Source organism: Cetorhinus maximus, chromosome 2, assembly GCF_964194155.1.
Source record: "Cetorhinus maximus chromosome 2, sCetMax3.hap1.1, whole genome shotgun sequence".
NCBI classification, from domain to species: domain Eukaryota; kingdom Metazoa; phylum Chordata; class Chondrichthyes; order Lamniformes; family Cetorhinidae; genus Cetorhinus; species Cetorhinus maximus.
The window spans coordinates 134396392-134410845 of record NC_135880.1 but is presented as its reverse complement, the minus strand read 5'-3'; positions in this window follow the sequence as shown (position 1 = coordinate 134410845).

Here is a 14454-nt window from a genome sequence, read left to right as displayed (position 1 = left end):
CAAGACATTTGAACATGTGAGCAGAGGTGGTTTGTTTAAGCTGCGGAAAAAACTTGAGCAGCTTTGGCAGGCAGCCAATGTGATCTCTTCTTTCCATGACAACATGATGGATAAAGTCAGCTATGACGGGGCAATATTGGAACCCTCTGAGATCCGCAGTGGGGTCAAACAGGATTGTGTCCTGGCACTGAAACCCTTTGGCATATTCTTCTCTTTGCTGCTGTCATATGCCTTCAGGTCATCTACAGAGGGTGTCTACTTGCATACCAGAACTGACAGAAAGCTGTTCAGCCTTGCGCAGCTGAGATCCAAGATAAAGGCATGCCAAGTCCTCATCAGAGAGTTGCTCGAAGCTGACGGTGCTGCAGTAACATCCTGAGAAAGATCTGTAATGAGAAATGGACCGACTGTCTCACACCTGTGAAGAGGTTGGTTTGCGTATCAGCATCAGGAAGGCAAATGTCATGGTCCAGGATGTCCATCTATCAGCATTGACAATGTGATGCTGGAGGCTGTTGGCAGCTTCACATATCTAGGCTCCACAATCACCAGCAAGCTGTCATTTGTTGTTGAAATCAACACATGCATCACAAAAGCTGCAGCTGTTATGTCCAAGCTGGGTAAAGAGTGTTGAACAGCAACCTGACTTAGAACACCAAACTGTGAGTCAATCAAGCCTGTGCCCTCAGTCCACTTCTCTACTGTGGTGAGACCTGGGCAACATATGCTAGGCAGGAGAAAAGGCTGAATAGTTTCCACCTTTGCTGCCTCAGATATATCCTCGGCACCTCTTGGCAAGACAAGATCACTAACTCAGAGGTCCTGGAGTGTGCTAATTCCATCAGCATACACTCATTGCTAAGCCAATGATGCCTGTGCTGGCTCAGCCACGTTCACAGGATGGATGACGGCCGTATACCCAAAGACCTTCTGTAAGGTGAGCTGGCCACTGGGTCCTGACCTCCTGAGCGTCCATATCCCTGCTACAAGGACACCTGCATGCAAGATATGAAGATGACAGACACTGACACTGGCAACTAGGACTGACAGCCATGACCTCTAGAATCTGATTGTTTGAAAGGGCATTGGAAGAGGTGAGCAGAAATTAAAAGCTCAGCTGGCCGAGAAGAGGACCCAGAGAAAACAGAGGCCAGCGGATCCTGCACCTTCTCAGCCCACTGTCTTCCTCTACAGCAAATGCAGCAGAGACTGCCATGCCAGAATGGGACTGCTTAATAGAGTTGACCACCATGGCGCAAACCATCATCTTACAATACAGAAGACTGCCACTTACCATATGCTAAATCTAGAAGGGTATGCCATCTCATTGGTTCTGGAACATATTGCTCCAGTAAACTACCCTGAATGCAACAACATGTATTTATATACCATCCATATAATAAACATCCCAAGGCAATTCACAGGAGTGTTGAAAGCAAAATTTGATACCAAGCTGTGACAGGTAATATTACAGAGAGTCAAAAGCTTAGTCCAATAGGTAGGTTTTGAGGAGTGTCTTAAAGGAGGAAAGAGAGGTACTGAGGCTTAGGGAGGGTATTCCAGAGTCAGGGCCCAGCCATTAACATTGGAGAAAAGCAGGGATGCTCAAAGAGTCCAGAATTAATTGAATGCAGATATCTTGCGAGGGTTGTGGGGATAGAGGGGATTGTTAGGGAGTGTTTCATGTTGTATTCGGGGTTATAGATGGGGTTCTTCAAAGTTTGACTGTTTCCCTAAGAAAGCTACTTAAGACTGTAGTTCATAAAACCATTATTATTTATTTGCAGCTCCATGTACATCACAGTAACTACACGAGGTTGTACTCCTTCCTTCCTTCCAGATCTCTGTTACTTGGTCATGACATTGCATCGTTGTTACATCAACAGTTATATCAGTATCAAGTGCTTCTGATGTTAACCCTTTACAAGGAGAGGCAGGGCCATGGAGGAATTTAAACAAGGATGAGATTTTACAATCAAGGTGTTGCTTGACCGGGAACAAATTACGAGGTCAGACAGCACAGGGGATGGTGAGTTAGTGGGACTTGGTGCAAGTGAGGACATGGGCAGCATGCCCTCCAGTTCAAGGAGGGTAAAATGTGGGAGGTTGGCCACAAGTGCATTGGAATAGTCAAGTCTAGAAGTAACTCGAGGAATTTACTACCTTTCTGACTTTAGCTAATCTACTCTTTCCAATTTATATGAAATTAAAGCCTCCATTTAAAACTACTTTTGTGACAAGTCTCTAATTTCTGAGTTAATATATTCCGTAACTTCACTGCTACTATCCAGAGGTCTGTAGATAACTCCCATTAATTTTAACCTCTCTTGTTCCTCAATTCAAACGAGAGGCTCTACTGATTGCTTTACTTTCTTATTGATTAAATATACTATTTACAATATTAATAAGGTCAACCCTCCCACTCTTCCAGTTTCCCTATTCTTCCTAATAACTTTATAATCTGGAATATTTAGCTCTTGATCATGGCCAACGTGCAGCTGCTTCTCGGTAATGACCGGCATGTCATACCCTTTCAATATTTGAGCCTCTAATTCTTTGTTTATTTTTTATACACTACACATACAAAACTCTTGCCAAAATAAGATACACTAATCTATCCTTCTACACTGCTGGCTGTTATACACTGCTTAACTAATGTGTTCCTTATTTGTCACTCCTGCTGTAACTACATAGCAATCTGTTCACTTGGAGTATCCTGATCTCTGCTCTTATTTCACTTTTGACCTTTTGAACTATAATTTTTACCATTGTTTCTGACTGATTCTTTCCACCATACTTCCCCCACGACCCCACTAATTTATTAGTTTAGTGCCTATTATCACTTTACTTACCATTTCTGCCAGGATCTATATACCAGATCAATTCTGTTGCATCTATTGCAACAGTACAGCTCCCTCCTGCTCCCGTACTGGCGCCAGTGTCTCATGAAATCAAATCCCTTCTTTTCAAACCAATCCTTTAACCATGTATTCACCTTTCTGATCTGTTTGCCCTACCAATTATCTCATGGCTTAGGTAATGATCTTAAAATGACCACACTTGAGATCCTGCTTTTTAATTTAGGTCCTAACTTATGACATTCCCTCAGCAGGCTCACCTCTCTTTCCTTCCCTATGTCATTGGTCCCAACATGAACCATGATAACTACATCCTCCCCTCCCCTTTCGAGAGCATTGAGACATCCCATATCCTGGCACCAATACGCCCTTTGAGAATCTCGATCATGGCTGCAGAGTATGTCGTCTATCCCCCGAACTATTTAATTCTCTATAACTGCTACATTCCTATTCTGCTCATATAGACAGATTCCTGCTCCACAATGTCTCAATCAGCTCTCTTCAGTGGCGGTCTTGTCCTCGCGTGTTTCAAGTGTTCATACCTAATGGACAGGACCAATATCTGTAGGATCCCCTCTTCTGTCTCCCCTCAGTTCTCCCTATGCTGCTGACTGACAGCACACACACTGCTTCCTGCATCTGCACTTTCCTCTAAGGTGTGACTTTACTCTGGAATAAACTATCCGGAAATTCCTTCACTTCACTTATGTATCAAAGTGTCTCTAGCTTGCACTTCAATTCAAGGACTCTGAGCTGGAGTGGCTCAAAGCAGAGACAATTCTTGCAGATGTGGCAATCTGGGATAGTCTCACTGTTTGCAAACTTTTACATATCACTGTCCTGACATAGCCTGCATTTCTAATTTTTATTTATTTGTTGGTAGTAATTTAATACTAGGTATAATAGAACTACAACAGAGGAAGATATGAAGATATAAATTCAGGTCTTTCTTCCTTTCTTTTATTATCGTTATACCTTGCTAATTTACTCTTTACCACTAATTGGAATTCCTTAAAGCGTCCTGCTGATGAGCAATGTTGCAGGTGAAAATCCTCTACAGAGCTCCTGGTCACACCTGATTAATTTAACTCAAAAGATAAGCTTTAAACAGTTTTAGTTTAATACTTTCATTATTTTCTCAGACCTTAGCATAGATTTTTAAAAACAATTTTGCAAAGGTAAATAAACACCACAGTCAATGTCAACACTGCTGAAAATGCAAGAAACCAAAGCATAATTTTAAGGATTTGAAACATGTACCCTTATAAATTTCTTAGGGTAGTTAAAAGACCCAGAATAAGATCAAACAGTTCTTATCCCTCCAACTGGAAGGAATACTGAACCCTCGGAAATCAGGCAGTTCAACTCTAAAGCATGATTTTGAGTAACACCGCTTTGTCTCAAAATCCATCGCTGGAGGTAGAAGGCTCTGTTCCTGTCCTCCTGCATAACTTAGTCTTTACTGACCCCATGAAGTGGCCAACAGGACACCATGCCACCCAACTGGAGAGAAGTGTGCTATTCTCACTGAGGTATTGGGCCTTAGCAAGTTAAACCTGAAAAACATCTTAGCAAACAGCAACAGGAATTCACCAAGGCTCCTTCAACAGCACCTAAAAGTTCCCCTCCAAGTCACTCACCATACTGACTTGGAAATATATCACCATTCCTTCACTGTCACTGGGTCAAAATCCTGGAACTCCCTTTCTAACAGCACTGTGGGTGTACCCACACCACATAGACTGCAGCGGTTCAAGAAGGCAGCTCACCACCACCTTCTCAAGGGCAACGAGGGATGGGCAATAAATGCTGGCCTAGCCAACGAAGCCCACATCCCATGAATGAATAAAAAAAACCCAGCAATTTGAATGACCTGTTTCCATGTTGCAAAATCTATGTGTTTACATAAAAACAGAAAATGCTGGAAAAACTCAGCAGGTCTGACAGCATCTGTGGAGAGAGAAACAGAGTCTATAACTTCTCCAGAGCTAAACAGAAGTAAAAATGAGATGGGCGGGGAGGGAGGGTGGAACAGGTAAAGCAAAGTAGAAGGTCAGCGATAGGTGGGGGCTAAAGAGAAATTGACAAAGATGTCCTGGACACAAGGCAAAGGGAGTGTTAATGGTAGTGGTGAAGACTAAAGAAAGTGCTGATGGTACTGATAGTGACATAAAGGTGAAAAAGCAGAATGTGTTAATGGCAGAACAAGGGTCAGCACTCTATGAAAGAACAGATCGAACAAGTGGCAGATAGCCCTGTTGAGTGGGGTGAGGGATGGTTGGGAAAAAGGATTTTAAAAGGGATAAAAATGAATAAATATAAATATAAGTAAATAAAATGTTAAAAAGGGATTAAGAAAAGAGGTTTTAAAAAATGTATTTCCATGTCAGTTTCCAAGTGCTGGCTACATAACAAAAATTTATATAGAAATTATAACAGACTGTTTTGCCCAATCAGTCTGTGATGATATTTATCCTCCACATGAGTAGTAATCCTAATCCCAAGTGCCAATCTTCATCAAAAATCTTTATTAGCTTTGCCTTCAAACCTTAGGAGGCTTTGACCAGCGACCATAGCCAATTATGAGGGTCTGTACAAATATGTTTCACTTAACTGTTGTATATTATGATATGTTTCTATGGATTAACAATAAAGCAAATTATGAGTTGGCCATTCTGCCCCTTGAGCCTGTTCTACTATTCAATTAGATCTTCGTGAGCTGTAGCAAACTTCATCTACCTACCCTTGGTTCCATAACTCTTAATATCCATTCCTCACAAAAATCTATGAATCTTAGTTTTGGAATTTTCAATTCAACTGCTTTTTGGGGGAGAGAGTTCCAGATTTCCCTTGCCCTTTGTGTGAAGAAGCGTTTTCTGACATCACCCCTGAATGGCCCATCTCTAATTTTAACATTCCGCACCCTTGTTCTGGATTCCCCCATCAGAAGAAACCGTCTCTCTCCACTACCCTACCAAACCCTTTAATCATCTTAAAGACCTCAATTAGGTCATCTCTTAATCTTCTATATGCAACCTGTCTTCAAAATTTAACCTTTTAGCCCCCGTCTCATTCTGGTGAAACTCTGCTGCACACCTTCAAGGTCAAAATATCTTTCCTGAAGTGCAGTGCCAGATCTGAACACAGTACTCTAGATGGGGGTCTAACCAGAGCTCTATATAGCTGTAACATAACAAACACCCCTTTGATTCTAGCCCTATTGAAATAAAGGCTAAAATAACATTAACCATAAAGATTATTTTTTACCTGTCCACTAGCTTATAGTGAGTTTTATACTTGAACCCCTAAATCTCTCTGTTCAGCCACTGTTCCTAGCTTCTCACCATTTATAAAATGCTTTGATCTGTCTTTCTTATTCCAGAATGGGTGACCTCACACTCTCCCACACTGAACTTCATCTACCAGTTTTGCCCATTCACTTTATCTGTCAGCGGTCCTTTGCAATCTTCTGCTCCCATCTACTCAATCTATTGTACTATCTAGCTTAGTAATATCAGGAAACAAAGGCACCCTGCTTCATCCAAGTCATTTATAAATGCAAGCTGAGGACCCTGTAGAGATTCCTGGGGTAAGCTGGCAGTGGTGTTTGTCGGGGGTGTGGGTACACTGCCAGTCACATCCTCCCAATTTGAGTAGATGCATATTAGTCCAAATCCCTGTCTCCTAACCAATTCCCTATCAAAGTCAATAGGCTGCCTTCAATTTCATACTCTCATTTTTGTTCACACTCTTATTAATATTGTTTGCATTCATAAACACTCCCTTATCTATGTGTGTTACCTCCTGAAAAGATTCAACTAAGTTCAATAGACATAACTTGCCCTTTACAAATCCATTCAAAAATCCATTCAGGCGCTCTAAGAGCTCATACTTATCAAAACACTCAGTGTAGTGTATGTTACTTATCTAGTAATCCAGGGAACATAATTTCAAATTCAATTCAAATCAGTTTGAGAATTTGATTTCAGTTTCAAAATAAATCTGGGAATAAACTGGATTTAGTAACAGTGGCCATGAAGCAGTTGGATTATCATAAAACTCAACTGGTTCACTGATGTCCTTTTCAATAATAAAACAACTTATATAGCATCTTTAACATAATGAAATGTTGCAAGGTGCTTCAGAAGAGCATTAGAAAACAAAGTTTGACACCAGGCCACATAAGGAGCTGTTAGGTCAGATCACCAACAGTTTGGTCAAAGAGGTATGTTTTAAAGAATGTCTCAAAGGAGGAAAGTGAGGTAGATAGGAGGAGAGGTGTAGGGAGGGAATTCCAAACCTTGAGGCCTAGACAACTGATGACATAGCCACTGAGGGTAAAGCAACTATAATGGAGCAATTGGTGAAGAAAAACTGCTGTCCTACCTGGTCCAGGCTATATGTGACTCCAGTTCCACACATGGCGTTGACTCTTACGTACCTTTGAAGTGGCCTGGTATGCCACTCACTTGTATCAAACCATTGCCAATGGTTCAATAAGAAGGCAGCCACCACTACCATCTCTGGATAATTGGAGAAGAACATAAATGCCAAGAATAAATAAGAATACCATGAAGATATAGGTTTTTGGAATGTTTATGGGTGTGAGTCATCAGCTCACCATAAAAGTAGATAGGTTTTGCTACCACACAGAGAGTTGGAGCACGAAGTGAGCTAAGGACAGAATGCTTCAAGGTATGCATGCTAACTTGGGAACCTGGTGCTGGCGGGAACCTCTTATAAGTTTTTCCCAGGATATAATTTAGGTCAGCAGTCATTTCTGACTGGTAGTACAGAACTTGGCAGTACAGAACTTGAGTAGTGCTGCAGCAAGTGTCTGCAGCATGTGGAACTTTTGGCTCTGAGTTGATGAGCTGGAGTCTGAGCTTCGAACACTGCGATGTATCAGGGAGGGGAAAAGTTACCTGGACACTTTGTTCCAGGAGGCAGTCACACCCCTTAGGCTAGGCACTTCAGACTTGGTCCATGGTCAGGGATAGGAAGGTGTGACAGTGAGTGAGGTAGGTATGGGGACCCAGAAGGTAGCAATGGAAGAGCCTAAGCCCTCGCAATTGCCCAACAGGTTTGAGGTTCTTGCAGTTTGTGTGGACGAGAGCAAGGACTGCAGGGTGGATGAGCATTCGGAATGAGCAGGAAGCCATTCAAATGGGGGAGTAAAAAGTAATGTCGTTGTAGCAGGAGACAGTATAGTTAGGGGATAGATACTGTTCCCTGCAGCCCTAAAGCCTGTCCAGTTCCAGGGTTCAGGACATCATTTCAGAGCTGGAGAGAAACTTGAGTTTGGAGAAGGATCCAGTTGTTGTGGTCCACATGGAAACCAAGGACAAAAGTAGAACTGAGAGGTTCTGCTGAGGGAGTATGAGCGACTAGGGGCTAAAATAAAAAGTGGAATCACAAAGGTAATAACCTCTGGATTACTACCTGAGCCACAAGCAAATTGGCCTGGAGTAAATAAGATCAGAGAGTTGAAAGCATGTGTTTCAAAGATTGGTGTGGGATTCTTGGGACACTGGCACCTGTACTGGGGAAAGAGGGAGCTGTACCTTTGGGACGGTCTTTACCTGAATCATTGTGGGACCAGTGTCGTGGTGAGTTACTTAACTAGGACTTTGGAGAAGACGTTAAACTAAATAGTGGGGTGGGGGGAGCTGCCCACGTGACAAGAGATTTGGAAATTTAAAGGGAAAGGACGAGGCAAGACAAGTAATGGTAAGCAGACTGTGACAGGAAGGGACAGAGCATACAAACATAAGAGTTTAGCTGCAAATATGCTCAGGGTGGGAAAAAACGGCTTTAGACTAACAGCTGAGAAAGGAGGATTCAGGTAAAGGGAAATTTAGAAATCCAAAGGTAAATGTTGAGGCAATAGAACAGTATGTCGATGCAGGGAAAGACAATCTGAGTGGGACAGAGAGTTTAACGGCATTAGTGCCTCAGAGAGTAAGGTACACGCAGGCAATAGTAGTAAAAAAATGAAATTACTTTATCTGAACATGTGGAGCATCTGCAATAAGATAGATGAACTAGTGGCACAAACAGAGATAAATGGTTTAGATTTTAATTGTTGTTCCAGAGACATGGTTATAATAAGGTGGCCAAGGTTAGGAAATAAATATTTCAGCATATACAACATTTTGATAAGACAGGCAGAATGGAAAAGGAGGAGAGGTAACCCTGATAATGAAGGATAATATAAGGGCATTAGTGAGAAAGAATCTTGGCTCAGAAAATGAGGCAGTAGAATCAATTTGGGTAGAGATTAGGAATAAAAAGGGTCAGAAAACGCTAGTGGGAGTAGTTTATAGGCCCCCCAACAACAGTTATATCATTGGACAGAGCATTAACAAAGAAATTATTGGAGCTTGTAACAAAAGTAATGTAATAATTATGGGGGGCTATAATCTTCATATAGATTGGACCAATCAAATTGACAAAGGTAATCTGGGAGATGAGCTTGTAGAATGTTTTTGTGATGTTTCCTGGAGCAATATGTTGTGGAACAAACTAAGCATAAAGTTACTTTAGAGCTTATATTGTGCAAAGAGGCAGGGTTAATTAGTAACACCATAGTAAAAGGTCCACTGGGAAACAGTGATCATAAGAAAATTATAAAATAATGAAAAGTAGGCGATTTTATGGTTTTGACTTTGTCTGCACTGCAGTGCTATTTTTGGCTGCAGCCAAGTGCTTCAGTTGGAGTTTGGTGGCTGAGGAAGTTCAGTGAGAAGGGAGGAGGTACTCTTTTCTTTTTCTACCTATCCTCAGAAAGAAGAGCGGAGGCCTTGGTAAGTAGGAACTAGTGAGTAAATTAGAAAAGTGTCATATTTTTAAACAAGTTGCTACACTTGGATTTAACTGAGAAGCACCAGGAATAAGGGAAATTTAGGCCCAGTATAATAAAGCAAAATAAATAAACCAAAGTAGAATAAAGTTAACATGCGGGAAGTAGAGTTAAGACATGGCAGGGAAGTTCAGTCGAGTGGAATGCGTGTCCTGTAACCTGTGCAAAGTCATGGATGCTGCCGGTGTCCTAGACAACCACATGTGCAGGAAGTGCTGTCAGCTGCAGAAACTTGAACTCCGGGCTTCAGAGCTCGAGTGGCAGCTGGAGTCACTGCGGTGCATCCATGAGGCTGAGAGCTACATGGATAGCACGTTCAGAGAGGTGGTCACACCGCAGCTTAAGGGCAAGGAGACAGAGAGGGATAGGGTGACCACCAGGCAGCCCAAGAGAAGTAGGCAGGTAGTGCAGGAGTCCCTCGAGATCCCGTTCACCAATTGGTTTTCTGTTTTGGAAGCTGGTGAGGGCGTTGGTTCCTCAGAGGAGTGCAGTCAGAGCCACATTTGTGGCACCACGAGTGGCTCGACTGTACAGGAAGGGAGGAAGAAGCTATAGTGATAGGGGATTCATTGGTTAGGGGAACAGACAGGTGTTTCTGTGGCCGTAGACCGTGACTCCAGGATGGTATGTTGCCTCCTTGGTGCCAGGGTCAAGGATGTCACAGGGCGGCTGCAGGACATTCTTCAGGGGGAGGGTGATCAGCAAGAGGTTGTGGTCCACATTGGCACCAATGGCTTAGGTAGGAAGGGGGATGTAGTCCTGAAATCAGAATTTAGGGAGCTGGTAGAAGATTAACAAACAGGACCTCAAATGTAGTGATCTCCGGATTACTCCCAGTGCCATGTGCCAGTGAGTACAGAAATAAGAGAATAAGGCAGATGAATGCGTGGTTGGAAAGATGGTGCAGGAGGGAGGGCTTTAGGTTCCTAGGACACTGGGACTGGCTCTGGGGGAGATGACACCTGTACAAGCCGGATGGGTTGTACCTGAACAGAGTTGGAACTGAGTTCCTTGCGGGGTGTTTTGCTAGTGCTGTTGTGAGGTCTTTAAACTAACTCGGCAGGGGTGTGGGAACCAAGAGAAAATATTAGAGAGGAATACCAGGGTGCACAAAATACTGGGAGGGACAGATAGCACTAGTATAGAGAATAGTAATAGGTGAAGTTGGGGCAAGGGAGAAAGTAACAAAATCTAAATCAGGTTTACCATGCATGTATGTGAATGCACGGAACATAATAGATAAGATTGGGGAGTTACAGGCACAGATTGCCTTGTGGAAATATGATGCTGTGGCGATAACAGAAACCAGGCTCAGGTATGGGCAAAACTGGGTGTTAAATATTCCCGGGTACACGGTGTTCAGGAGAGATAGGAAAGGAAGGAAGGGAGGAGGGGTGGCGGTATTGGTTAAGGAGAGCATTGCAGTGCTAGAGAAAGAGGATGGCCCAGGGGGTTCAAGGATAGTATAAATTTGGCTAGAGCTAAGGAACAAAAAAGGTGCAATTACATTGCTTGGTGTAGTCTATAGACCGCCAAATAGTGAGAAGGACGTAGAACAAATCTGCAGGGAAATTACGGAGTGATGCAAGCATTATAGAATAGTTATAATGGGGGACTTTAATTTCCCAAATGTAGACTGGGACAGTGGTAGTGTATAGGGTGAAGAGGGGCAAAAACTCTTAGATTGTGTTCGGGAGAGTTTTCTACAGCAGTATGTGTCCAATCCAACAAGAAAAGATGCACTGTTGGACCTGGTTCTTGGAAATGAGGTGGGCCAATTAGATCAAGTGTCAATGGGGGAACATTTAGGAGACAGTGATCATTGTATTGTATGTTTTAGGATGATGATAGAAAAGGATGATAGGCAATCCAGAGTAAGAATAATTAACTGGACAAGAACCGACATCGATAGGGCAAGAACAGAGCTGGGCCAGATAGACTGGAATGAAAGATTGGCAGGAAAAACCGTAGCTGAACAATGGGCTACCTTCAAAAAAGAATTGGTTCGGGCATAGTCAAGGTATATTCCATCAAAAGGGAAAGGTAGGGCAAACAAATCCAGAGCTCCCTGGATGAAAAAGGAGATTGAAATTAAGATAAAGAAGAAAACGTGGGCTTGTGACAGGTGTCAAGTAGAAAATACGATTGAGAACAAAGGGGAATACAGAAGGTTCAGAGGGTAGGTGAAAAAGCATATTAGAGAAGCAAAGAGGGATTATGAGAAAAGACTGGCAGCCAACATAAAGGGGAATCCCAAAGTCTTCTGTAGACATATAAATAGTAAAAGGGTGGTAAAAGGAGGATTAGGGCTGACTAGGGACCTAAAAAGGAATTTGCACATGGACAAAGGGGCCGTGGCTGAGGTATTAAATGAATACTTTGTATCCATCTTTACCAAGGAGGTAGATGCTACTCAGGCCATGGTGACAGACAAGGAAACTCTGTCAATAGAAGGGTTCAAAATTGACAAGGAGGAAGTGTTGAATGGACTGTTGGTACTTAAAGTTGACAAGGCACCGGGAACGGATGAGATGCATCCAGGGATGTTGAAGGAAGTGAGAGTAGAAATTGCAGGGGCACTGGCCATAATCTTTCAGTCTTCCCTACACTCAGGGGTGGTGCCAGAGGACTAGAGAATTGCAAACATTATATCCTTGTTCAAAAAAGTTTGTAAGAATAAGCTGAGCAATTACAGACCAGTCAGTTTAACTTCAGTGGTGGGCAAGATTCTAGAAACAATTATTCGGGATAGGATTAGTAGTCACGTGGAAAACTATGGGTTGATAAGGAAGAGCCAGCATGGACTTCTAAAGGGGAAATCATGTTTAACTAATTTCCTGGAGTTTTTTAAGAGGTAACAGAAAAGGTCGATTAGGGTAATGTTGTTGATGTGGTGTACATGGACTTTAAAAAGGCACTTGACACAGTGCCTCACAACAGATTTGTGAGAAAGGTTATTGCTCATGGAATAAAAGGGACAGTAGCAACGTGGATACAAAATTGACTGAAAAATAGGAAGCAGTGAGTAATGGTCAATGGATATTTTTCAGGCTGGAGGAAAGTTTGTAGTGGAGTTCCCCAGTGGTCAGTATTGGGACCCTTGCTTTTCCTGATATATATTTATGATCTAGATCTTTGTGTGCAGGGGACAATTTCAAAGTTTACGGATGATACAAAGCTTGGGAGTGTTGTGAACTGCGAGGAGGATGGTGTGGAACTTCGAAAGGACAAGTTGGCGGAGTGGGCAGATAGGTGACAGAAGAAGTTCAATACAGAGCAGTGTGAGGTGGCGCATCTTGGTAGGAAGAACATGGATAGACAATATAAAATAAGGGGTGAAATTTTGACGTGGGTGCAGGAGCAGAAAGACTTGGGTGTATATGTGCATAGATCATTTAAAGTGGCAGGACAGGTGGAGAGAGCAGTTAATAAATGGCTTTATTAATAGGGGCATAGAGTAAAAGAGCAGGGAGGTTATGCTGAATTTATATAAGACACTCGTTAGACCTCAGCTGGAATATTGTGTACAGTTCTGGGCATCATATTATAGGAAGGACATGAACACATTGGAGAAAGTGCAGAAGAAGTTTACAAGAATGGTTCCAGGGATGAGAAACTTCAGCTATGAGATAGATTGGAGAAGTTGGGACTGTTATTATTGGAGAGAAGAAGGCTAAGAGGAGATTTGATAGAGATGTTTAAAATCATGAGGGAGCTGGACAGAGTAGATCGGTAGAAGCTGTTCCTACTCGTAAAAGGATCTAGAATGAGAGGGCACAGATTTAAAGTGATTTGCAAAAGAAGCAAATGTGATGTGAAAAAAAGCTTTTTCACACGAGTGAGTCGGGACTGGAATGCACTGTCTGGAAATGTGGTGGAGGCAGGTTCAATCGAGGCACTCAAGAGGGCATTAGATGATTATTTGAATAGAAACAATGTGCAAGGGTCTTGGGAAAAGGCAGGGCAATAGCACTCATTTGGAGAGCTGGTGCAGACACCAGCCAAATAGGTGAAAGGCCTCCTTCTGTGCCATTAAAATTCTGTGATTCTGGTGACCCAGAATGCTATTTGGAAGAAAGTGCCAGAAGAAGCTAGGCACAGGAGAGGGACTGGGAGTCCCAAAACAAAGATGAAGTCTCAAACCATGGAATGGGACAGAAAGAGGTCCCAGGAAGACAGTCAAATTAAGGGACAAGGATAGGACGTGAAACAGATCCTATTAAGTGAAGTTAAGAGTGAGGAGCAGAGGAAGAGGCTCTGAATTAAAGATTCAGAGCTGCGGGCAGCAGACTTTGAATGCAGTGGGCTTGCAAGAAGCCAGAAGATCTGAGGAGACAGACAAAGGTCGGTGACTCTTTACTACCTGCCTTTGGAGCAGTGGTGTTCTGCTTGGCACTGCCGAATACTTGAGAGTGTGCGTGGAGGGTGAAACCTGAATGCACATAGAGATCCAGGAAAAAGGAACATCGGAAGGAGAGTTCAAAATCTTGGAGGTTGATCCTTGTGGGAGACATCCAAGTGGAAGTGTCATTTGGGAAACAATTCCAAGGAGAGTTCTTCGAACATAGAGATTGGAAGCCCCCATGAGAGAAGCAACATTTCAGTCAGACCAGTTGGCTCACGGTGTGACGAGGACCTTGGGGGTTGATGAGAAATCCATAGAAACTTGGTTTTGGAATGTGGTATGTAGGACCACAGTTTGCCTATTAGTTTACATGGACTGTATACTTACTG